The 24,911-nt window shown below is 47.1% G+C and overlaps 1 protein-coding gene across 8 annotated transcripts in view; it reads right to left on the reverse strand.

Annotated features, from left to right (window-relative positions):
• The window catches only part of LPP (LIM domain containing preferred translocation partner in lipoma), a 644,971-nt gene that overhangs the window by 579,072 nt on the left and 40,988 nt on the right, over positions 1 to 24,911 (reverse strand). For 5 of the 8 annotated variants that reach the window (XM_032359818.1, XM_032359824.1, XM_032359787.1 and 2 more), the window contains exon 2: positions 1,706 to 1,828. The exons of 1 other annotated variant lie outside the window; for it this stretch is intronic. The gene's annotated coding sequence lies outside the window, so the exon portion shown is untranslated. Of the gene's footprint in view, positions 1 to 1,705; positions 1,829 to 13,000; positions 13,112 to 14,171; positions 14,404 to 24,911 lie in introns of those variants that run through there. 2 more of the 8 variants (XM_032359805.1, XM_032359797.1) reach the window with 2 other exon arrangements.

Genomic DNA, 24,911 nt, shown 5'->3' on the forward strand with positions numbered 1-24,911 from the left:
TGCCAGCTTGGATCCCCCATCCACCGAGTTCTAGAGGACACTCTATTTCATGCAGTCCAAGGCTGCATTGGCATTTTAGTGTTCTGGTTTTTTGTTTTTTTGTGGTTTTTTTTTAAGATTTTATTTATTTTTTTGACAGAAAGAGAGAGATCACAAGTAGGCAGAGGTAGGCAGAGAGAGAGGAAGGGAAGCAGGCTCCCCACTGAGCAGAGAGCCCCAATGCAGGGCTCAATCCCAGGACCCTGAGATCATGCCCTGAGCCAAAGGCAGAAGCTTAACCCACTGAGCCACCCAGGCACCCCCTGCGTTGGCATTTTAGGAGACATAAACCACTGCCGGCTCACAATTAGCTTCGGAAAATGAAAATTTCTAAGTGTCTTCCAGCTTCCCCCCGCTTAGGTGTTCTATCCCATTCTGTCATCATACACTGCGTGTTTGTTTTTAATCCAAGTTCAAGTCTTCATATTAATCATAATTTCACTTTAAACACTGAAAAAACTCGGGAAGTATAGCAGGTAATAAAGATGCACATTTGATTCCTAAAGTGTGTGCTGAGGGCAAAACATCCAAGACCTTGTGTGAAATTTGAACAAGCTAAGGTATTTAAGAGCCGAAGCAGTGGTTGCCAGCCTTTTATCTGATGCAGATCGATTGGCACACAGAAGATCAGTTGTTCTTTTAAGATACATTGATGAAGAGAAGGTGACAAAATATAACTGTAAACTGTCACACTTTTAAATCAAGTTAGGTTTTATCACTCACTACAGTACCTGCTCTGTTCTGGAAAACTATGCCCTAAACTCAGGCAAGGCATATTATGTACTCAGTATACAGCCAGCGTTTGGGGTACACAGGGACTGGCCCTCAGGAGGGGGACCTCCGATCTCAAAGTCTAAATGGAAGCTCTTCCCAGAATTGTCCCGTTGTTTTCCTCAGATCTCTGCCCAGCCAAGGGGGGCCCACACCACTATCCTTTTCACGGCGCCTATTTTCTAGAACATGATGTTCAGTCTACCAGCTGAACGCAGAAGTATTTCAAAACACAAGGGAAAGCTTCCCTTACGCCATTCCCCTTTCCGAGTGTGGAACGGAATCCCAGCGGAACTCTAGCCGGCCCTTTAAGACAACGGCTCACACTCTCTGCCTGAGCAAATCTAGCCTCCCCGGCTACCTCGAAGGATTTTTGTGAAAACAAAATGAGATTGCAGAAGAAGCAGCACCTCGAACGGGGGGTAAACAAGAATCATTCAATAATACAACTTTTCTTTCCTTGCAAACACCCCTACCACTGTTCACTGACATTTTCATTTTGGTCTTTCAATTTCAAGAACGCGTCCCTCCCTGCCAAAGGAGAAAGAAGGAAGCAATACAATTACTGGCAATCCAAACTCATCACTACTCCCAATTTTCTTCCAATTTCTCTTCATGCCTCCTTCCAAGAGCTGAGGCCTGCCTCTGCTCTGCCACACATTTTATTAGCACTGTTCTATTTTGTCCATGACCAGTGAAATCAACTCAAGATAAAAAGAAAGAAGACTGTGGTTCTTTCCTAATCCTCATTCCACCCAGCTACTAGTGCCCCCACATTCCATGGATACTGTGGATTTTTAAACTCATTAAACATACGCGTTATTTATAAAATCATAAAGTATAATATAATTATAATTATAAAAGAAAAGAGTCTTCTCTTCTTCATAGAACTCACCAACTGAAGAAAAATTGCTTCCCTCTGAGGATGACGCCCAGGAGAACAATGAGAAAAGGCCTCAAATGAGAACCAGGTGACTGGCTTGTCTTCAGCTGTATTTCTGTGCCTCAAGGTCTCCACCTGTGGAAAATGGGAGACAAGGGCTGCTTACAAATCTTTTGGATCTTGGGTGCCTGGGTGGCTCAGTCAGTGGAGCGGCCAACTCTTGATTTCAGGGCTCAGGTCATGATCTCAGAGCCCTCAGATCAAGCCCCCCAAGTGGGCTCTGTGCTCATCGTGGAGTCGGCTTCAGGTTTCTCGCTGGCTCTCCCTCTGCCCCTCCCCACCCCCCTCTCTAAAATTAAATAAATAAATCTTTAAAAAAAAAAAAAAATCACAACAAATCTCTAGGATCTTGCCAGCTTTAGAACTTTCCAGCTTTAAGAACTCACTTGACTAGGCCAAACCAGGAATGATGCCAGGCTTGAAGCCTACAAATTTGGAGGCTTCCCTCTATACCTGCTAGGCCCCCAGTCAGCTCCTGGCACTTCTGTTGCACCAATTTGTTACAGAATCACTGAAAGAAGATTGCAGGTCCCCCAGTTCTGCTGAGAAAAAGACTTTGTCATCCTCACTGAGAGGAAAGAAACCAATAGTTAGATTTTCACACTTTAACCAAGAAAAAATTAATAGCAAAATCTGAACAACAAATAAACATAGAGCAATATATATATATGAGTTTGGAGACAAATTTCCGACTATGGGATCGAGTGACCCCCTCTCCCCCAAAGTTTAGTTTCTTTGTCTACAAAAAGGACAGCCCATGAGCAGCAGAGAGCTGGACGATCCTGATGCTTTCAGATCAGTCCTCCTTACAGGTTTTATTTCATTAAGACCTATTACTATTGTGCTAAGGATGATGCAGTACATATTCCAACTGACAAGTATTCCGAGGCAGTGGCTGTTACAACATGTGTGCTTTGTATAGGCAGGAAGAACCCATATACCAGAAAAACCACTACTCCCATTTTCATTGTTGTCATTTTAAACACTATCCAACCAACCATGAAATTGACTTGTGTATATTATCTCATTCAATCCTCAAACACTCAGATCCACTCAAAGTTGGGAGGAACCTTAAAAATGGCCCGCCTCAACCATGCCAACTGACAGGAGGAGAAGCTCCGGCCAGAGGAGGGAGGTGGCCACTCCAGGAGCCACAGTTAGTGGCAGAGGGTCCCAGGCCATCTGGTCCAGGGCTGTCAGGATAGCCTGATGGCAAAAAGAAATTAAGTCAGGAAGATGGCACATAATCAAGATGAACTTGCAAAGCAATGAGACCTAGTGGTCTTTAAGGACATGAGAATTCTCAATGCCATTCTACTGACATGAGAAAGGCATCGTTTCACGCTTGCTGAGGAATGAAGTAGGCAGAGGCGAACAACAGACCCATGGACGGTACAGTCTAGACATCACTCCCCCGCAAGTCGCAGGGAACTGAAGTTTCTCCTTGTGGAGGGAGATCGAAATCAAAACGGTTTCTCCAACAGCAGTTGAGGGCATCAGACTTGGCTAGGTCTCTAAACTGTAAGGTGAGGCTCTCCACCCTGGCCCTTGGGCAACCTCTCACACATACACAGAGGACAGTGGTCTCCTCTTCCATCATCAGCTTCTCTCTTAATAATTTTTTTTCTTCTTTTCCATAAAGCGAACAAGGAGCTTTGCTAAAGAACCCCCGTGAAATGATTGAAGTTCCCATGCAAACAAACCATTAGCAGAGTTCAAATGCAATTTAAATTACTAGTTGTTAAAGTGCTCCTCAATTTCGTGGTAAGTTTCCAAGGAGAATTACATGCTATATACTATTTAATTGGTTGTTTTCTATTTTTTAACATCCATTTATCCCCCCCTCCCGGTATTTCAGAAGTGTCTATAAAAGCGTCCCTTTAAAAAATTATACATTGTTGAATACATTAAATCTAAAGATTGAAAAGTATTAGAGAAACAGCTGCAGGATTACACAGCTCCCCAGAAACTGATGGTTCTGACACCACAAAACATGCAGAATTTTAAAATCTTGGGAGTAACCTCAGAATGCCCTCAGCTCTTTCTAGGTGAAGATACTGAGGTCCTTACAGAAATGGGAGGGCTGGGCTCAAAGTCCCCTGCCTGGTCAGGGACAGACTCAGGATGACAGCCATGACTCCTAATCCTGGCTCTGTGCTGCTTCTTCTCAGCATGTTTGGAGGGGATGATGGGAACTACTCAATGAATTTTATTTTCCACCTGTAATTTTTTCCATTTTTTTTAAGTTAAATTCAATTAGCCAACATGGAGTCCATCATTAGTTTCATACGTAGTGTTCAATAATTTACCGGTTGTGTATAACACCCAGCGCTCATCATGTCACGTGCCCTCCTTCATGCCCATCCCCCAGTTATGCTACCCCCCACCCACCACTCCTCCAGCAACCCTGTTTGTTTCCACCTATAATTTTTTTAAATGAAACATGAAGTCCTCGTCAAATACATTCCTGACCTCAAAACAAGAGATGTGCAATGGCAAATCTCTCCGCGAACAGGAGAGCAGGAACAGGCTGAAGAATGAGTAGTCAAAGGAGCTTAAAATGAGCAAATTCTTGGCAGGAACAGGAAAGACACTCTTCCAGGGTAATTAAATGAGTTATGGGACATCCACACGGCCCATTTCTACTGCTCTATCTGGTCCAGAACCAGGGACCTCTCCTGCAGGGAGAGGATAAAGGACCCACAACGCAAAGGCAGGCATCGTCACCACTGGAAGGGAAAGGCATTAGAGGCCACCATGAGTACAGGATGCAGGTGAATGCTTGGATACAGGATTTGTGTAGGTTACTTAACCTCCCTGAGCTCAAGTCTCCCTGTCTGCAAAACAGCCCTACTACCACCTACCCATCGGGGTCTAAGTAATCATGCCCTGGGATTCCAACTCCAGGAGGCACAGCACAGAGCCCACAAGCAGCAGTCCTTAATGATCAGTCCCTTGTCTTCCAAGGCTTCCAGAATTTCTCAAAGCTATGATTCTGTGGCTTTAATTTATGTGGACTGTAACTGAGTGTCGTAAGCTATATATGTCCCCTAAGCGTGCTGTATGAAAATTCACTTGTCATTGAAAACATAAAACATGTGTGTGCAAACTTACATATCCAAGCATTTTTCTTCAAAAGCAAACATTTTGAAACTTCTATTTTAAAATGGCCTTCAGTAAGACCTAAAATACAGAGAACAAGCTGATAGTTGTCAGAAGGCAGGGGGTGGGGGGATGGGCAACAATGGGCAAAGGGGAATAGAAGTATAGAAGTATAGGGAATGGGTAGGTCACAGAATAAAAGGCACAGCATAAGGAGTATCGTTAATGATATTGTAACAGAGGGATATGGTGACAGATGGCAGCTACACTTCTGGTGAGTCTAGCGTAACACATAAAGATATCGAATCACTGCATTATACACCAGAAACTAATGTAACATTATGTGTAGATGGTACCCAAAAAAAGAGAAAAAAAAAATTAGTGAAAAAAATGGCCTTCAAATCCAACTCATGAATTAAACAGGAATAAAAATCCCAATTTAATGCCCAAAACCTCATTTATACCTTGCAACAACCCTGTAAGAACAATTTCCCAATTGTCCACTAAAGAAACTGAGGGTTACAGAGGTCAGGCAACTGCCCAAGGTTTTGAGGCTGACAAATGGTAAAGCCAAGACTTGAACCCAAGTCTTCAAAATCAAGCTCGATGACCCAGGTTTTATTATTTGCAGTTACAACTCTACTATGGACGGTTATTTTGCTAGAGGCAGACATAGACTAAAAAATTCTCCCCTTGTTTTTACATCTTAAGGAGCTCTGGGATTTAAAAAAAAAAAAAAAAAACCACCACACAAAGCCTGGACTTTTTTTTATTTTTTTAAGATTTTATTTATTTATTTGACAGAGATCACAAGCAGGCAGAGAAGCAAGCAAAGGCAGGAGGGGGGGGGGGTGTGGGGGAGAGAGAAGCGGGCTCCCTGCCAAGCAGAAAGTCCATGCAGGGCTTGATCCCAGGACCCTGAAATCATGACCTGAGCCAAACGCAGAGGCTTAACTCACTGAGCCACCCAGGCGCCCCAAAAGCCTGAACTTTCAAACTAAAAAATGTTCACATTCCAAGCAGAATCTTCCCTGATTTTTACCTTACTCTATGTTCTTAAGTGAAACAAAAAGCTCCAAGGCCTGGCACTAGGCAGACATCTGCTGGGTATGTGGGAAGCAGGCCTGAGAAAGGGGAGCAGTGGACTGCTATCAGGCCAATTCAACAGAATTCCAATGGCTGGGCTCACGATCAAACAAACCGCGGTAACCCTAGCATGAGCTTCTCAACATCCCCTCCGGCACAGCTGTTAGTTGACATGATGTCATGTGCCCTATCTTCACAGGTGCTCAAAAGAGACATTTGCTAGCACCTCCTGTCCTTAATAAGGCACAGTTTATGGACTTAGCAGGTGTAGGTGCTGAGTCAGACTTGGCCTTGAGGTCTCAAAGAGCTCCTAGGCTCACCAGGGACACACTGAAATATGTAAGACAGAATGAAAAGTGTGCAAAGCACACATACATACACTGCCGTTCTGAGGGTCTGGAAGAGCTCTGCAGAGGCTGACCTCTGAACCAAGCCTGAACACCCAAGAGGATTTCCATGAGTGAGGAGGAGGAAAAGAGGCCCAGGGAACACGATGTGCTAAGGGCCGTAAGGAGTCCAGGGTGTTCTTATGGAAAGTGACTAATCTGGTGAGGCCAGTGGCAGAGCCCATGGAGGGCTGCAGTGGGAGATGAGGCTAGAAAAGAATGTTGCAGCCAAGACATGAACGACCTTGTGTGCCAGGCTAAAACATTTGGATCTTGAGACTAATGGGTACTACATTTTGGGAAATGATTCGAGAGAAAGTTAAAAGACAGAGTTACCCCTTTAAGAACTGTATTTCGCCTTCCATGGTCAGTTTCTAAGCACAGCGAGGGTGAGGGGTGCCTAAAGGACAGCTTCCTCCTCCAAAGGCACGCCCTCCCCGTGGCCCCGCCCACAGAGAAGTCAGAGGAGGTGGCTCTCAGAGGTGCCCCAAACCCACACCTCCATTGATCTCCTCTAATCTGGAACTCCTGTCCGTGAAAGACCCAGAGAAGAAACCAAGTGTCACGTTCCAAGCAGGATTTCCACCCTGCCTTCAGTGAAATGCCAGCACTACCCAACGTGATTAATCAGAACACAGGCTGCACACAAGCTCCAGCTTCTGTCCTGTTACCAAGCAGGAGCCAGAGGCCCATCCAGCACATTCTATGTGTGCCCAAAGCTCCCTATCACAGCGCTCCCGTCCAGGCCTGGCACCATGTGACCGGGGCTTCCAACTAGTAATGAGCCTGACGTCACCAGTTAGGTCATATGGAATCTTTCCCTTAAAGCAGCCTTTGTGAAAGGTCCCATTTGTTAAAGGCACAGGCAAGATGTTTTTCCTTCCCAGCCCTTAAAGGAGCTCCCAATCTAGAAGGAGAGACAAGATACAAAGTAGGATATGGTGCACAACCACAGAAGAACCACAGATAATGTGTGATAAATCCTCACAACGCTGTGACTTCCTATGATTATTTATACCCATTTGACAGATGAAGAGCCTCAGGTTCAAGAAGAATAACTGACCTGATGGCTCACACATCTATCAGTGTCATGGCCAAGATCTGAAAGAAGATGCCATGCTCATAAGCACCACAGAGCTATACTCTATTGCCCCACAGCCCACTGTGGTGTGAGTTAGCAGAAGAGAGAACACAGAGATCCTTCCTATGTGGGGCAGCGTGCAGGGTGCAGAGTGGATGGTGATCAGAGGTCACCTCCATCAGAAGGCGGTTTCTGTGCAGAAGCGCACAGAAGGAACAGAAGTTCTCTGGATGAAGATGGGAGAGGTCACCTTAGGCTAAGGGAACAGCATAAGCCAAAGTATGAAGGTGAGAAAAAGCAGGTATGTCTGGAAAATGGCAGGAAACATGGCTGTCTTAGGGATGAGTGAGCCAAAGCCTTGAGGAAGCTCAGAGTGGACAGGCATTGCTGTCCGGCTATGATGAGCTGGGTACTGGGGCAGGAGTTTTTATTCCTCATTGGCGAAATCAGTAAATTTACAGTCAGGGACACACAGCTGAATATACGAGGAAAATAATAAATGCTTCAAAACAGAACTATGGCACACTTTTGGCCCCACTTGGGACTCTGTGCTTCAGAGCTAAGGTGATGCACTAACCTTCCAGGACCTGGGACAGAGTCAGGAATAATGACCTCTAGGTCTCTTCTAACTGATGTACACAGGAACACTGGACCAGAACTTCTATACCTCTTTGGAATATTCCGACCCTCCTGAGAAAAGTCCCTACAGCTCATTAAGTGAATTCCAGGCCTCAGCTGGAGCACAAGTACCCTGCCTGATTAACGGAGCATGGAGAACAGGACCAGAGTCCTAGAATCAAAAATGCTTGATTCTTGGATTCTCCATGAATTATCTCCATGGAACCCTGAGCAAGTCACTTCCTTCTAATCAAGTTACAAATTTCTTCATTTGTAAAATGGACACAATCATACTTACAGAGCCAGGTGTGAGAATTAACAATTAATGTGTGAGATTAAAGATAAGGATATGTGTTTCTACATGCAGCCTGACAGGTTGAGACTAGGTACTCCCCCCTCAAAACCACCATGATGACAGGGGTAGTATAAAAACGGAGCAATCCTCCTGGTGAAATGTCTAAATCTGGAATTGTCAACAATTTTCCCCCTGTTGAAAATTGATCTGTATTCCCCAGGCAAGTCATTACATCTTTTTGTGCCAAATTGTTTTCATCTTTTAAATGACCCAGTAATCCCACTTTGGGCAATATACATAAGGGAATAATCCAAAAGGAAAAAAGAAGGCAATTTGTTCGGAGATGTTATTCATAGTGCTATTTCTAGCTCTTTACATATCCCTCTATTATAGCGCTTATCTCACTGTGCTGTAATTATCCACTCCCCTTCCGTACGCCTCCAAATTATCTTTGAATCAATCCCCAGCGCCTAGCACAATGCCTGGCATACAGTAAGAACTCAATAAATGTTTGTTGACTAAATGAATGGGTCATGTGAAAGAAACTTTAAAAGAAATTCAAATGAGCAAAAATAAAACAGTTTTTAAGAGATAAGGCTCAAGAGGTTTTATTAAAAAAAAAAAATTGTTAAGACAGACTGTAAACCATTTGAAGAGAAGTGTGTGAAGAAGCCCCAGGAGTGAATTTCAAGTTATTTCAACTATGATCTCTGAGCATCACCAAGCTCAGGCCCACCGTCATATAAGAATGCCGTGAGACACTGGGGGACGTGAGGTCCCATGCGGGGTCACTTGGGTCTGGTGGTCACTTAGGTCAGAGAGCACAAGGCTCGGTCAGGATTCTTAGATTCCCAGCCTGACTCAGACACAACATCACATAGACCCTATCGTCTAACTTATTTTTTTTAAGATTTCATTTATTATTTATTTTTATAGAGAGAGAACACATGTGCAGGGGTGAGGGGGAGAGGCAGAGGGGTAAGGAGAGGGAGAGAGAATGTGGAGCAGACTCCGCACTAAGCGTGGAGCCCAACATGGGGCTTGATCCCACAGCTGTGAGATCATGACCTGAGCCAAAACCAAGAGCCAGATGCTCAACCAACTGAGCCACCCAGGTAACTAAATCATCCAATTTCTATGAGACCAGTTTCTCCATGCCATTGAAAAATAGGGAATTTACAGGAAAGTCCAGGCCATTAAAAGGAATTATAAAGGGGGAGGCGAGGGCCAGTAAGTTATGAAATCAAATGTCCATGAAATAGGTCTAGGAGGTACCCTTGGACCAGGGTCCTCAAGCCAAAGTGGAGCCTTGAAATCCCAGCTCTACTGGGTTCCCACTGAGCCTTCCAGACCCATCTTACAGAGTGGTTGAAGGCCGCTCACCAGGGAATCTATAGGAGGCAGGAATCCCTGCAGGGTTAGACGACACATCAGGGAAAAACAATATGTTAAATACAGCCCACAAAGTCAACATCACTCTGAATGTTCCGCAGGCTTGGTGGGAAAGAATGCTTTATACAAATACCCAGGGAGAGCAAAGGAAGCAGCATGTTCTGTAAGGCTTATTTTGGGGCATTCTAGCAACTCTCAGCCAGGAAGTCAGAGAGGCAGGAAGCCACTGCCCTCTGTTCCCTGGCCAGAAGTTCAAGGCTAGAAACCAAAGCAGGGAGCACACAGACTCCTTAGCCTGAATCAGCTGCAAGTCTGTGCACCCTCCACTGCACATTTTCACCTACATCAGGGTCTCCCAGATTTCTGCCCATTGACCTCGACACTTTTTAGAAGGACACTGCACTTGATATCCTGTAGACAACCCTTCCAAAACACGTCAGGCACCAAGTCACTGCTCTCTGGCCCCGCTTCTACCACCCTAATTAAAGTTACCACTACCTTTCTCCTGATTCCAGAAGGAGTCTCCTCCTAACTTCCTTGCTTCTACCCCTGCCCCCCTCCTTGTAATCCATTCCCCCGACAGCAGGCAGAATGATGCTGGTCCAATACTCAGATGCTTCCCATCACCACTCCACTCAGGTCAGACCCTTCCCTAGCTTACTTACACCCAGCAGCCCTTACCCTGCCCTGCTACCGTGCTTCTCTCTCTGCAGCCCACTACTTCCTAGCACTCTAGGCTCCTTCTATTACTCAAACTCTGACTCATTCCCACTCCATGGCCTGGGCATTGACAGAACCCTCTGCATGCTTCTCCCCTCTGACTTTTGCGTGGCTGGCTCCCTGACATTCAGAGCTCAGCTTAAACATCACCACCCAGATCCTCTCCTTCATTCACTCACCGTCTGAGCACCCTAGGTGAATCCTCACAGTGTTACTTATCATTCCCTCCTGTTTACATGTTCATTTATTATCTGCCTCCTCCACACACCCCTACTAGAATGTAAGCTCCAAAGAATCATTGTTCTGTGTGTCTTTTTCTTCACTCCAAACCCAGTGCTGGCTCGGTGCCCAGAACAGTATGAAGCACATAAGTGGGAATCCAATAAACATTTAATAAAATTAGATGAATACATGCCACCAAGGGAAGAAACCTTACAGATCACTAAGAGCAAAGCACCCGGCACCGTGGCTAAGGCCCGGGCCTTGGAGTCGGACATGGATCACAACCGCTTGCAACTCTGGAGCTGAGGGCGTTTAGGCAAGTTTTCCCATTGCTCTAGAACTGACCTTCCTCGGGTAAAATGGGGATAAGAGCCCCTGCGGAGTGCTAGGAGGACAGAAGGAGATCAATCATGTAGAACACCTCATGTGGGCTCAGCACAGACTGCTCCCTGTCACGGACAACCAGTCCATCTTCCAGGTTGGAAAAACGGAGGCTCAGAAAGAAGCATCATATCCCAAGTCAAACACTAAGTTAGCAACAGAACCGGGTCAGACAAATCACACAAGCAATTTCTGTCCACTGCTCTGAACCCAGCATTCCACAGACAGAGCAGCAACAAAAACACCTGATATCACATCACTGACTTATATAGTCTGTCTTATCGCATAAAGGATCTTAAGTATCTAAGAAAGAGGCACACCATTTGTGATTTTTTTTCCCCAGGAGGAAACTGGGGAGGGAGACAGAAAGTAACAGGAAGGAAAGGGACAAGGATTACAAACAAGAAGAGCCACAGATCTCCTACCATTTGCCAGAGGAGGGCTTCACGTGTGGCTCGAACACAGAGGAAAATACCTCTACAAGGTCCTTTGGAACACTTGGTTACTGAAATGTCACAGCAAGGTGTGAGGAGGTAGTTGTCCCGCTCTTGCTAACTGAAATCAAACAGCTGCTCACTCCTGATCGCATGCGCTCTGACATCACACTACCTGGGTTCAAATCCCAGCTCCGCTACTGACCACATGACTCCGAGCCACTGAAGCCCTCCAAGCCTTAGGTTCTTCCTCTCTACAATGGAGGTAAAACAATGGTACCTACGGGGATCAACACAGTGTGGTGTGTACGTATGTAATTCTCACACACGCCCCGACACGGATAAAGCATGCAGATGTTACTCGGAGTGAAACAGGGCAGTCACCAAAGGGATGATACTGGACGATTCCACCTTACGAGAGGTGCAGAGAGGAGTCAAATTCACCAACACAGAAGGGAGAATGGCAGTTGTCAGGGGCCAGGGTGAGGGGAATGGGGCGTCCGTGTGGAACGGCTATGGAGTTTCAGTTTTACAGAATGAAAGGAGCTCTGGAGATGGGCTGCAGGAGAGGTGACTGCACTCAACACTACTGAGCTGTACACTTAGAAATGTGTAGATGGTAAATGTTATGCATTTTTTACCAAAATGAAAGAAAAGTTGAAAAAAAAAAAATAGCACCTACTCATGGGTAGCGGTAGTAGAGACTCAGGGATTGAGGTCAAGTGCTTACCCCAGTGCCTGGCACCCAGAGAGCCCTCAATTCATGTCAGTGCTCCTTCTTCACTGTACCAGCATGTACACCCGCACCACCAGCCCCGACCTTTCAGTGCCCCTGTCTGTCACCACCAGAGCTGGGAAACCTCCCAAGCCCTTCCTGCTTCCAGGCAGCCTCCTGCTCTCCGGGATCACAAGCCGCCCAACCGTAGCCATGGAGTAGGAGACACGCTGGGTGCAGATTCCCAGGGTCCTAGGCAGGACCCTGTTTCCCTGGTGCTTCAGAGCAGCTCAGGGAGCTGGGGGGCCTCCCCTTCAGCCCTAGACAGACAGAGCCTCAGAGCCCTTTCCTGTGCTATTACTATCCATCGCCTAATATCACTGGCTTGAAAGAGCTTCCCCAAGACACATCTTCAGCATCTTCCCTGAACTAGAGGAAAGGACCCCCAGGTTCGCCAAAAACCAAACTAACTACAAAGAACTACTCGTGGCCAGGTAGACAATCTATCAGTCTACAATCTGGTAGACTGTAAGAGAGGGCGGTGCCCTCTTAGTCTCTCTTGGTATCAGATTCTCATGGTATCAGAGAAAGCAAAGAAGTGTGTGTGTGTGTGTGTGTGTGTGTGTGTGTGTGTGTATCTACAAGTATTTGTGTGTGCGTCTGTGTATGTCTGTGTCTATGAGTGTGTGTGTGTATACATGGCTCTGTGTGTGTGTGTCGATGAGTGTGTGTCTGTGTGTACATGGCTGTGTGTGTGTATGTGCGTCTGTACGTGTGTGTGTCTGTGTATAAAATCTGTTCAGAGTCAGGCTCACCTTTCAATGGGAATTACACTCCAGGATCCTGGCAGCTTCAAGAACGGTGCTAGAGGCTAAGACGGCAAGTGTGCTCAGTCTCTTTCAAGGCCCATGCAAAATCTCCACCGCCTGAAACAAACCGAAATAAGGGCCCCCACTACTCAGTTCTGCAGCCTGGACAAGCTGTCATCCCCTTTCAGGCAAGAAAAAGAGACAGACAGCAGAGCAGATCAGAAGGCAACAACTCACATTCCAATAACACTCCCAGGACCAGAAGCAAAACAAAAGGAAGTAGAAACCGAGAAAGGGGGAAAAAAAGGAAAAATTTACAAATAAATTCAGGGATCTGAGCCCATGAACATGACAGAAAGAGGTCTGAACTGGCTGAACCAGGTGCTAGCTCTGTCTCACCCATGGGATGGGTAAGCGTGGACAGCTCTGGCATCCAGCGTCCCTGTTTCCTCACCTGCAAAACGGGCACATTCCTCTCCACCTCTGCCTGCGGGGGCAGCTGAAGTGGAATGGAAGGAGGAATGATTTGAGAGCCAAGAGTCCTGGGCTCCAATCCCCACTAATCGGCCCTGTAGCCACAGGGTGAGTCAGCTGTGCCCCCGGGAGCCTCCACTGCCCACCATCCTGCTACACACCAAAGCAGACCAACCCAGTGGTCTCTAAGGCCCCTTCCAGCTTTACCAGTCCATCCACCGTCACAACATCCTGCACCCCAGGATTTTAATCCGAACTGCGAAGCCATATAAATGCTGCATAGATAGCAATATTTTTTTATGCTCTTAAGGCCAACCGTAACTCTGCTTTTCAAGCTAAAACTATCCTTCCCCAAGTGTCCACAAACGTCCTTCTGGCTTCTGGCTCTAGCCCTAGCAATCGGACAATACTCCCAAATTACCTTTCTACCCATCTCTGGCCAGGCCTCAGGTGGGAGGAAATATCTCTTTTTTTTTTTAACATACAAATAGAATTTTCCCTCGGGCAGAGTCGGTCTCTAAATCCCACTGTGAGAAGAGTTCCCCTGGGAAAGCAGCTGTCCACACCCCAAATTAAAGTGGCCAGCGCTCCCAGCAACATGTTTCATGGCCTTGCAAGCCTTCATGGCTGCAAGCGCCAGGTCTGCGAGCCCCAGGTCTGCGAGCAGAATTGCCATTCTCTCTATCAATAATGATGTACTCACGCGAGTCAGGCCCCACAGGCAGCTGGCCCTCCGCCGGCCCTCACTCCCTCTCACACACCCTGAGTCTCACTGCAAAGAGGTGGTCCCAAGGCCCGAGGGGAACAGCACTGACACATTCTCTCCTCAGCTTCCAGAACAAGGGGCAAAGGAATGGAGGGGACGGAGGTGGGTGGGGGGTGGTGGACGGGGGCGACTTTGTTTCTGGAAACAAGAATTCAAATTCTGCTTCTCCTAAACCCTGAGTCACCTCCTTCTCTTCCAATAGATCAGTGTGGTGGGTAAACATTTCCATATATGGAGAAGCAGGCCAGAGGATGTCAGAAAAAATCACCCTTCTCTCCCCTGGCACTTGAAGAACATGCCCCCACTTATGACACAATTCCTTACTCGGAGTAAATGATTAACTCCAAAAGAAGTAGAGTCTCAACTTCTCCACAGGCTGTCCTGTTCCACGAAAAAAGGCTCCCCAGCCCAAACAAGGAAATGACTGGGTTGAAAGGCTTTACGTTCACCTGAGGAATAGGGCCGTTTGACATTTATGGAGTCAATCTATTAATTCAGAGGAAAGGGGGTTGGCATCTGGGGTGGGGGGGGATGTACCTGAAGAGGTCACCAAGAAGCCAGTCCACAGTTCTTCTGATGCCGATGAGGCCAAAAACAATCCCCACCCTTGACCCCAATTCCCTGACTCCCTTGGGCCAAGAATCCTCCTGGGAACTTAATTTTTGCATGAGTTATTCATAGGACAGACACCAGGCAGGAAAACCCAGAATAAAACCAGACTTTCAGGAGAACATTGTTGTGGGAGTGGGGGAGAGGGAAGAGGGTTAAATGCCTAATTTAAATTGTTGATCAGAAGGTCCTGAGAAGGGGGCGCCTGGGTGTCTCAGTCATTAAGCATCTGCCTTTGGCTCAGGTCATGATCCCAGGGTCCTGGGATCGAGCCCTGCATCAGGGTCCCTGCCTAGCTTCTCCCTCTCCCACTCCCTCTGTTTATGTTCCCTCTCTCATTGTCTCTTTCTCTGTTAAATAAATGAATAAAATCTTTTTTTTTTTTTTTTTTAAAAAGGTCCCAAGAAGTGTTTGGTAACTAAATTGGACTAGTAAAGTCAGTTAGGAACAGATCTGGTCTAAAATGACTTCAGACGGAACTAACAGAAGAGAAAGGAAAGAGATGGGATGCTGGGGAAAACGGCAGTGCAGGGGAGGAGGGGTATGCCTGGAGAAGGGAATCTACACCTCGGCTTCCCAGCAGTTCTATTATTTTACAGTGATCTTGCTCTACTGTTGGCAAAGGCTTTCTCTAGGTCATGTGAGCCGTTTTTCAGAATCCTTGCCCACCTCCTGGTCTGCGCCATGAGGCTGCTAGTTCTCATCCCCAGATGGAAGGTTCCAGCAGTAAACAGCACCACTCAGGGAACCAGGGCACCCAAGCCCTAAGCCCAGGTCGGGCACTCGAGATTGTGGAAAACTCAGTTCTCCTCTTGTAGCTTATATTCTATCATCTACAAAGCAGGTGGATCACCTGAAACTTTCCAGCAACGTGCTCTAAAAGCAGCTTCTACTTGGTCTGTCCCAATAGTCATGACACAGTTATCCCGATTATTTACTTTATATTTTTGCAAATATGCCCTAAATATCCACAAAGCAGCAAGCATTTCTTGCTCATTGCGTGTTTAAGAAACACACACAAATATAAGGTAGGGAAACAGGGTCACCACATGCCAGAACCAGAACTCAGTAGAGAACTCCTGCCAGTGCAGTACCCCCAAGAGGTCCCAGAGGCAGCTCCGCAGAGGCTAAAGGGATGGTCTTCCTTTGTAACTGAGAAGACTGCATGTGGAGCCATGTGACTTGGTGGTTCTGTAGAAAGACTGTCCTCCTGTCAGGAGCTCAGAGTCCCTTCCAATACGCAAACAGGAAGATACCAGCAGAGGGAAACGACATTCCATGGAGAACAGTTGCCCATGGACGACCTGGAAACTGTGAAAACCAAGGAGTAAGCAGACTACAGGGACAGGAATGAAAACCAAGAAAGACCTTATGTCTCCCTTCCATTTTGCAAAATTGCATTTGGAGATAAGTTTCCATACCCACAAAGAGGACCCGCATTCCCTGATGTATGTGTACCTCTGGTCCCCTTGACCACTGAGAGCCACAGGTTCTGGGAGCTTAAAAGGAGAGAAGACCCTACCACTAAGACCGACAGCCCTCCCCGCCCCGGTCCCAAATCCCCCCATGGTCATCCTGAGGTCTCCAGTGAGGGGCTGATCATTACCTCCTGCAGCTGTAAATTCCATCTTCCCAATAGAAAGTTCTTCCTTATATGGTAACAAAATCTGGCTCCTGCCTTTCAACCTCCTATTCTTCATCCTCCGGCCCCTTACAACTATTTGAACAACCTGTGTCTGTTCCACTGCCTTGGAATTTTGGTAGGTGAATCTGGATACAGAAATGAAGCTACCCACGATCTCGACCCTCAGGCACTCTGGCCTTCTCCCAGCCCCATCGTGCCGCTAACTCTCAAAGCATCTGTTGTCAACTTGAAAGCCAACCTTTCTGGGTTTTCCCAGGAAGCATTGCTGCTAAGCAACCCTTCTCAACCCCCAATACTGCATGTGGACGGCCAGCCTTAGGGACTCATGACACCTGCCCTAGTAATTTCCAGTTGCTGAGAAATGAGAGGGACCTTGGAGACCTGTTCATCCACCCACCTCTACCCCCTCCCCCACGGTGCATTCCCACCCTTCCTGACAAAAGCTCAGGGATACAGATACCATTCCCAGATCCCCATTCCTGCTTCCCTAAAACTGACTAGGCTGTTCCAAAGAACATTAAGAGCAAGTTCTGCAGGAAAAGAGGGCCTGGCCTGCTCAAGCACTCTCAGAGTAACAAAGCAGCCTGCAGGCAGGACAGTGGGGCCAACTTGCCCATCCAACACCATTGCAGACCTTTCTGTCTTTACCATGCGGGGGAGAGAATATTCCATTCTGCCAGTTCCAATGGCACTACTTGAATTCAATGTACACGCAGCAGCAATGCCTCACATTAGCAGCGCACTTTATCAGTTTATAAAGGCCTTCCCAGACAGTCTCACTGAATCCTACTCGCAACTCCACCGGGAGTAGTATACCCAATATCGTGACAGCAAAGAGGAGGCTCAGTGAGCCCAAGTATATTCCCAAGGTCACCCCCACAGTAGATCACGAAAGGAAGACTGGTTTAGAAGTTAGACTAGTTGAGATTCCAGGTCCAATTCCGCCAGGTAGACTGTGTGACCTCCGGGCACCTGTTTCACTTTTCTAAACCTCAGTTTCTACACCTGAAAATTAGAGATTAAAATGGCCCTTCTGCCTCCTCTCAGAGCAGTTCTGAGGATCAAATGAGATAATGAGAGTTAAAACCCTCTGGAAAACGGGAAGGCGGTCCAAAAGTGTAAGGGATTATTGTGTGATTACTTGTAAATGACTGCGCATTCCATTACAAATACAAAAAAGCAGTGAGGTCATTCTCAAGACAAAGAATCCTGAAGGCTCTGGGAATGAAAGGAAAATGATTTGACGTTCTACAGGGTTCTGCCTTCTCTGTGCTTCTCGCTGGCAGCTGAGGCTCAGCGTCCAGATTTTCAGCGCTCCCTTTTCAGCTACAAGCAAATGCCAGCCCAAAGCGAGGTAGTACCGAGAGGGAGGTACGGAAGACCCCCTGAGAGCCTCAGTTCCGGAAACGTGACCTGTGATGTTCTCCTTGGAGAAGTTGTTAGAAACACAGGCTCCAGTCTCTCTGCAATAAGCCCGTGGGGAAATAAGCGTACAGTAACGAGCTATTTACCAGAGAGCACTAAGGAAGCTCCCAAGCATGAATTAATCAAGGGCACAGGATATTTCAAGTTGCACATACTAAAAAGACAGAAATCAGCAACCCATTTAACCTCCCGGCTCAGCTCTCCTCTCAGAGGCTCAACCTGGAATTCAGGAGTCCCAGGCCACAGAGAGGTCCGTTTGCATACCAGAGGTGGGCTGCAGATCACCCGGGGGAGCAGAGGGTACTCAAGAATCTCTGAGAGTATGCGTTCACTGGACTGGCTTCCTTCAGGCCTCTCCCAACATGCTAGTCATCAGGATTCTCTTCAATTTCTGCAAAGATCCAAGTCATCAATGTCATTTAAGGAGGGGCCAGAGCTTCCCCAGAAATCCATTTCCAAGGCTGATGAGCACACAGCTCAGTGATGATTGTTTTCTGGTTTGCATTTTATCATCTGCTTCCTTGTGCCTAACATTGGAGAAAGGCACTAAATTAATTTATCACAGCGATGTGTGATCACCTATTAAAAGCATGTGCCCGAATCCCAAGGGAAGATACAGCAAAGGGCTCTGAGATGCAGACATGAATGCAACATGGGACAAGAGGTGGCCAACTCCTTTAGTTCAGACTTCAGCAGGGAATCCTCCGTGGGAGGCACAGACTTCCAGGCCAGGGATTAAATGAGGGTGGGACAGGGGCAGTGACAAAGGACATTTCCAGGCAAATGGAAGGATTTGAGCCCAGGCAATAAAGAGCCATGTCCAGTGACCAGCTACGTGTGTGGGCCACTAGTGGGCACACAAGTGGAGACAAAAAGAGGTAAGTCAGCCAGGCAAACTGAAGCTAATACTTAGTGTGGCTTAAGGTGATTGGATTGATTCTATTTCTGAAAGCAGAGTGCTGTTTTTTGAGATGCAAAGCTCTGAACAGGTTTTTTAAAAATGGTCTCCTTCACTCCTCACTGGAAAATAACAATAATAATCACAAAAACAACCGTAATTTAAAGAACGTTTACTCTGTGCTGGGCATTATACTAACCAGGCTGCATATATTATCCCATTTGACCCCATCAAACACCCTGTGACATAGGCAATCTTACCCATCATACAGATGAGGAAATAAAGGCTTACAGGAAAAGTAAACTGTGCAAGTCCCAGAGACAGTAAGTGGAAGAGGCCAGGAATAACTAACTCCCGATGCAAACTCAATCCCTTGCAATTCTAGAATGCACTCTCCAATTTCTAACTTTCTTTCCTATTGTCCAGACTCTGCCTATCCCATTTCTACGAGATGAAATCATCCTTACATAACTATCACAGATAACCATCCTATATACCACAAGCATAACTCTCTACAAAAAGAGTTGACCATATTCCTGATTTTCTTCTGTCTCCCCAGAAGGCCCTCGGAGTCAGGAGCCTGGCCTGTGTGCTCAGCACTGTGCATACAATGAACACTCGATTGTCACATGTTTTCAGTTAAACAATGTCTTTGAAGGTGGGGCCAGGGGAGTAACACAATACTGGCTGTGTCTCCACTCTATCCCTCACAGAAATGGAACTAATCTCAGTGAGGTTCCCAAGGTCTGAAGAGGAGACACAGCCAAGGTGAAGGAGACAGGGCAAGGATGGTGTTCAGGGCGTGGCCTCAAGTTTCCGCAGCTACTCTAAGGCTACGTGACCCTGAACCTGCAGCCAAGTGCCCAAAGGCCTCAGGAGGAGGTAGACAGAAGGCACGGTTCCTTGAAAAAGGGAAAAAAAAAACCCAGGACCCCTCACAAATGTGATCGGTGCTAAGCCACTCTGTCTCTCAGCTTTAGTGAACAGACACACTGGGCTAGCACAGTGGTTTTCAAACTGTTTTTTTTTCCTCCCCAGCAGCAGAGACCTTCCTTTAAACAAAATGCTCTGCAGATGCTTACCTGTAAAGGAGATAACACCAGAGCTGCTCCGACTGGATTCCAGAGCTCCCCTTCCCCAGCTCTTCTCCCCCACTTGCCGCCTCCACCACCCAGTACCCCTATCCCAACCCCACTCCTGGAGTTCTGCAATGCTGTGTTACTCAGGAAAGCACAGCTTGAAAACCAGCAGCTTTCTGAGCTCTTCATAGTACCTCCCAACTCTCATGGTGTAACCTCCAAGGTGAGCTGTACCTCCTTAATTAAGCAGCTCTGTGTTTTTACCAGGGAGACAGCTAATATATGGGATAGCAGGGAGGAAAGAGTTCTCCAATTAGGAAACTTGGAGCTTCGTCTCACCTGTGTTCTCACTAAGCAAGTTACTCATATCTCACTAAGCCTCAGTTTTCTCATCTGAAAAATGGGAAGTAACAGTGTTACCTACCAAATAGGGCTCTTAGGAGAGCTACCTAATGCGTGTAAGTTGCTTAGTAAAGTGTGATGATAAATACTGCATTATGATCTCCTCATCTATAAATGGATGTAAATTCACAGATGGAAAGAGGTAGCACTGTGTCCAAAGCAAAGAAGAGGCTCAAGATGTGACTGGGGCTCAGTGCTCTCAGGCGCATTTCCAACCTGAGAAAACAATATGACAGCAATAAAGAGCTTGAGGAAGGAAAACATTTGTGTTCCCAATTCCCCGCAGCTCATCTGTGAAAAATCTTACAGCTTGTTTCGGGAACCTCTGAAACCCAAGGCCATTTTAGGCTTCCAAGAAAGTCAACCAAGATGGTCAAGGAAGGGTGGAGAAAGCAAGGTTAAGAAAACCACTGACCCAGGTCATTGGCACAGGAGGAAGTGTTAGACCGGGCATCCCCGCTTCTGCCTTCCATACGAACCAGCCAAGTGGCTTCAAAAATCCCATCTGTCTCTGAGTCTCCATTTCCTTATCTATAAAAGAGGAGTGAGAACAATCTTCCTTTCTATCTCCCCCTAATTTAGGTAGAACCAAGGAGTTAATGGGTATGAAACTTGAAAACTTCTCAGCTCTATACCTATATCATCATTTTGATTATAACCTCAAGGAGAAAGTGGAACCACTCTAAGAAATAAACATGCCCCAAACTTGGGAATCGTCCCATCTGAAGGCCCCTGCTCCAACTGCACGATCCCCTGTCTGTTGCCTGAGTTTCGCCCTAGGCTCCCTGGCCATCCTGAAGGTGCTGCCAGCTTAAGCCCCAGGTCACCCTGGTATTCCCAGCGGACCCCAACCAGTAATATGAACTGCACAAGAAATAATATCCCAGAGCCCTCAGGCCAGCATTCAGGATCTCCAGGATCTCCAGGATGGGCCCAACCCATCTCTCTAGCCACATCTCCCATTATATTTGCTACATGAATCCCCCGCTCCAGGGAAGAATGTACCCCCACTTCCTCCAACCCTGAGATTTGCCCATATCTCCCCACTAGTGCTATGCCTCCAAATTTGATTGCAAAATCTTTTTTCTGTGCAATGAGGAAGCGGATCCCCAAGTTTTCACCCCCCATCCTTTCTCTACAGACAGTCCCACCCATTTCCAGTCCATTAACACCCACATCAAAAGAAGAAGAAATACTTCCGTATTTCTTTGTAGTTAATAAATCTTTTCGAACACCCCATCTTCTTAAATGCTTAATGTCAGATAGGACCACGACACCCTTTTAACAAATGAGGAAGCTGGGGGTCCATACGGTAGTTAAGTAGCTGAGCCCATGGGCCAAGTTCAGAGCCTGTGTCATTACCCACTTTCCCCCAGCAGCTAAGGACATTCAAAATCCCACTATGAGGGTGCTGGGCTGGCCTGCCATTAGCTCACTGTGGGACCCTGGGCAAATCACTTCCTTTTCCTGAACCATAAAATGAGGACCCTGGGGCCACCCCACACATCCACACCCCGTTTCTGTCCTCCTGAAGGGTTCATAATGAAATGTTGGAGAGATGTTAACAAGGTAGCGTCTCACACACGTCTGGGCAGTCCCCTTCTGAGCCTTCCCTCCCACGCCCCAAAGCCCATCCTGAAAGGAGGAAGGAGAACTGACCAGAGTGTCCAAGGGCCCCCCAGAACTCTATAGGGTGGCCCAGGGCACAGCACATGACAGCATCCCCACCTGGACCAGCAAGCTGCTCCCCAAAGAGCAGCTGCAGTCATGGTCATGGTGCAGGAAGCTTGTCAGCAAACTGCTGGTGGGACTGGCAATGTTTCATTACCTTGAGAGACAGGAGCATTAATGCGGACTCAGTCTGCACTGCACATGCCTCGCAGCCTGCAGGGTCCACAAGGGAGGGCAGCGGATGAAGCCCTGTCTCCTTCAAGCTGCTTAAGACATCAGCTTCTCTCTGCAGTGGAGGCAATGTGACTACTGCCTGAGGCCCACCCTCTTGTCTCATGTGGAGACAGGATGCATGGAGCAGGCCACCCTGTACTCTCCTGAAGTCCGAATGCTGCCTGCTGGGCTCTTCCAGGACCACAGACTCCGGTACCTGGCAAAAATTCAGGCACCAACGAGTCCAACTCCTGTTAACAACGTGCCAGGGGCATTCATTCATTCAGAAGGCATCACTGATGTCTACTTGAGACACGGTGGTAAGACGAGGCTAGGTTTCTGCTCCACGGACTTTGCACTAATATCTCAAGTGGCTTCCCAATGGCAAGAGGCTAAGTCCAAGTGCTCTATGTGATATCTCAAATTTCTCAGTAACTGGGACTCAACCTTCTATTCTCACCCAGAACTAACTCCCTCCCACTGCCACTCAGCACACATTCTTTGCTTTACTCAGACTGAACTCTTAGCTTGCATTGTTCCCTTTGCTTGAACTACTACCCTCCCCAGCCCAAGATCAAGTAGACATATCCTAGCTATCCTTCCAGGCCTGCTGATCATTCCCAACAGGAATATGACTGCTCTTTGAAGAAAGGCAGCTATCTATATAGTGCCTCATGCCTTACAGGACACCTAGCATCTCCAGCCCTGCCTACTGAGTGACAATCATGCTCTGGCCTCCAGCCCTGAGACAACAAAAACCACTCCCCACATCTGCACAGGTCCCTTGGACAGATGTTACTGCCCCCACCCAAGAACCACCCAGCCACGGTTACCCTCCATGAAACCTGCCTTGCTTCTCAGGGCAGTCGGGGCCATTTCTCTTTCAATTTGCTCAGCCTACAGTCCAGCATGTCAATCATAACCTTCCTGTAAGCTTATCATGTACCTGACTTAGTCATTCTTTTCCCGGGGAGGGTCCCCAATGGAAGAATCCATAAATTCTCCGCCCACAGTGCCAAATCCAACATAGTGTCAGTCTCATAGTAAGTGTCTAATAAACAGCTGGGAACAAATCGTGTAAACAAGACAACTGTCCGGGGCATGACTCCCAAGAGGAACTGAATTGAACAGGAAAATTACAAATCAACCACTTTGATTAAAACTAAGGAAAACCCATTATGACGAGCACTGAGTGACGCAATAAGCTACTGAATCACTCTACAGTACGCCTGAAATTAATGTTAACACTGCATGTTAAGTATGCTGGAATTTAAAAAAAAAAAGCTAAGGAGAACTCAACTCAGAAACTGAAACTGGGCAAATGGCCTGCATTTTGGGGATAACAAGTGTATTAATGTTATATATTTCATGTAAATAAAAATGAGTAGAACATCAGACCTAATATATTGAGGTATTATAACTGTACATATTAAGTGTCTGGGGATAATACTGCACAGGCACTTCTAAAGGAGTGTGTAGTGGTGGGTGCATATTCTTGATGGACTCACCAAAACTCCTTCCCACCCCTAAAGCACCTTCTCATACTGCAGAAGCAGACTGCTAGAAACTACATTTCCCACACTGCCTAGAAGCTAGTGAACCAGCATCCAGCCATCGGATGTACTTGTGTGAGACCTACAAGGTGAGAGTGAGGCTAAAGCTTCCTGCCTCCTTCTATAGGCAAGCACCATCGTGAGTCCAAGGCCACTCCATGTGGCAATCCAGTATCCAATAACCAGCAGGGAAGCTACTGAGATAAGTGTGGAGGCCCCAGCAGTGGCTTCCTCATCCCTGGACTGCAGCCACTGTTCCAGCCTTTCTAACAATTTTGTGAGCATCTCTTCCCCAAATGAACTCCGTTCCACTCAAATGATGTGGAACCTCTGTCCTGCCCTCTAAGCCTGAAGATACAGAAGGCCTGGGGCGGGGTGGGGGGTGGATACAGTAGATCAGCTCACTGATGATCCATACCTCGACTTCTTCAACTGCTGAAGTATGCCTTAAGTCTGCCTGTACCTGGGACCTCCTCCCTGGCCTCTGTGGAGGGAAGAAAAAGAGCTCACTTTACCACAATTAGCCTAACAGACCTAGGGAACAGAAATAGAGGGCATAAGCTAATCAGAACCACACAAACTAGTTTACGGCCAACTTAAACTCTAAGTCATGTAAAACAAAGAGTGTTCACAGCAGAAGTGCTGACTCTTTCCCGAGAATTCTTGGCTTGACCTCTTTGTTTTCCAGAACTGCCACTGAATACTTGAGTACCTCAAAGGCATGCCGGCTGCAGACCGAGCCCATCTGCTCTGTGCAGCTCCACAGAGTAGACCTCCAGAAAGGTCTGCTCCTGTCCTTGCTTCCTCATTTGCAAAATAGAGATAGCATGAGTGCCTTCCCTACCGGTCTGCTTAGAGGATTAGATGAGTCACTATGAGCAAAGCAGCAGCACCAGTGGCTGGCACATGGGGACGCCGGCCAAGTGTCACCCGATGTGTGATCCTAAGAGCCAGCGGAGGACACTGCGAGAAGTCCTACTTTACAAACGAGGAAACTGAGACTCAGAGAGATTATATAACTTGTCCAAGGTAGGACGGCTGGTAAGCAATGAGTGGAGGCCGGATCCAAAACCAGCCCCACCGCCTTCCACCAAGCCTGGAGCTCCATGCATCTGAGCACTCTGCTTGCTGATAGGCACGCTGAATGGAAAAACGTATGCATCTAGAGGAAGAAAATCGGCC

This window comes from Mustela erminea, chromosome 1 (assembly GCF_009829155.1).
Source record: "Mustela erminea isolate mMusErm1 chromosome 1, mMusErm1.Pri, whole genome shotgun sequence".
In the NCBI taxonomy this organism is placed as follows: Eukaryota; Metazoa; Chordata; class Mammalia; order Carnivora; family Mustelidae; genus Mustela; species Mustela erminea.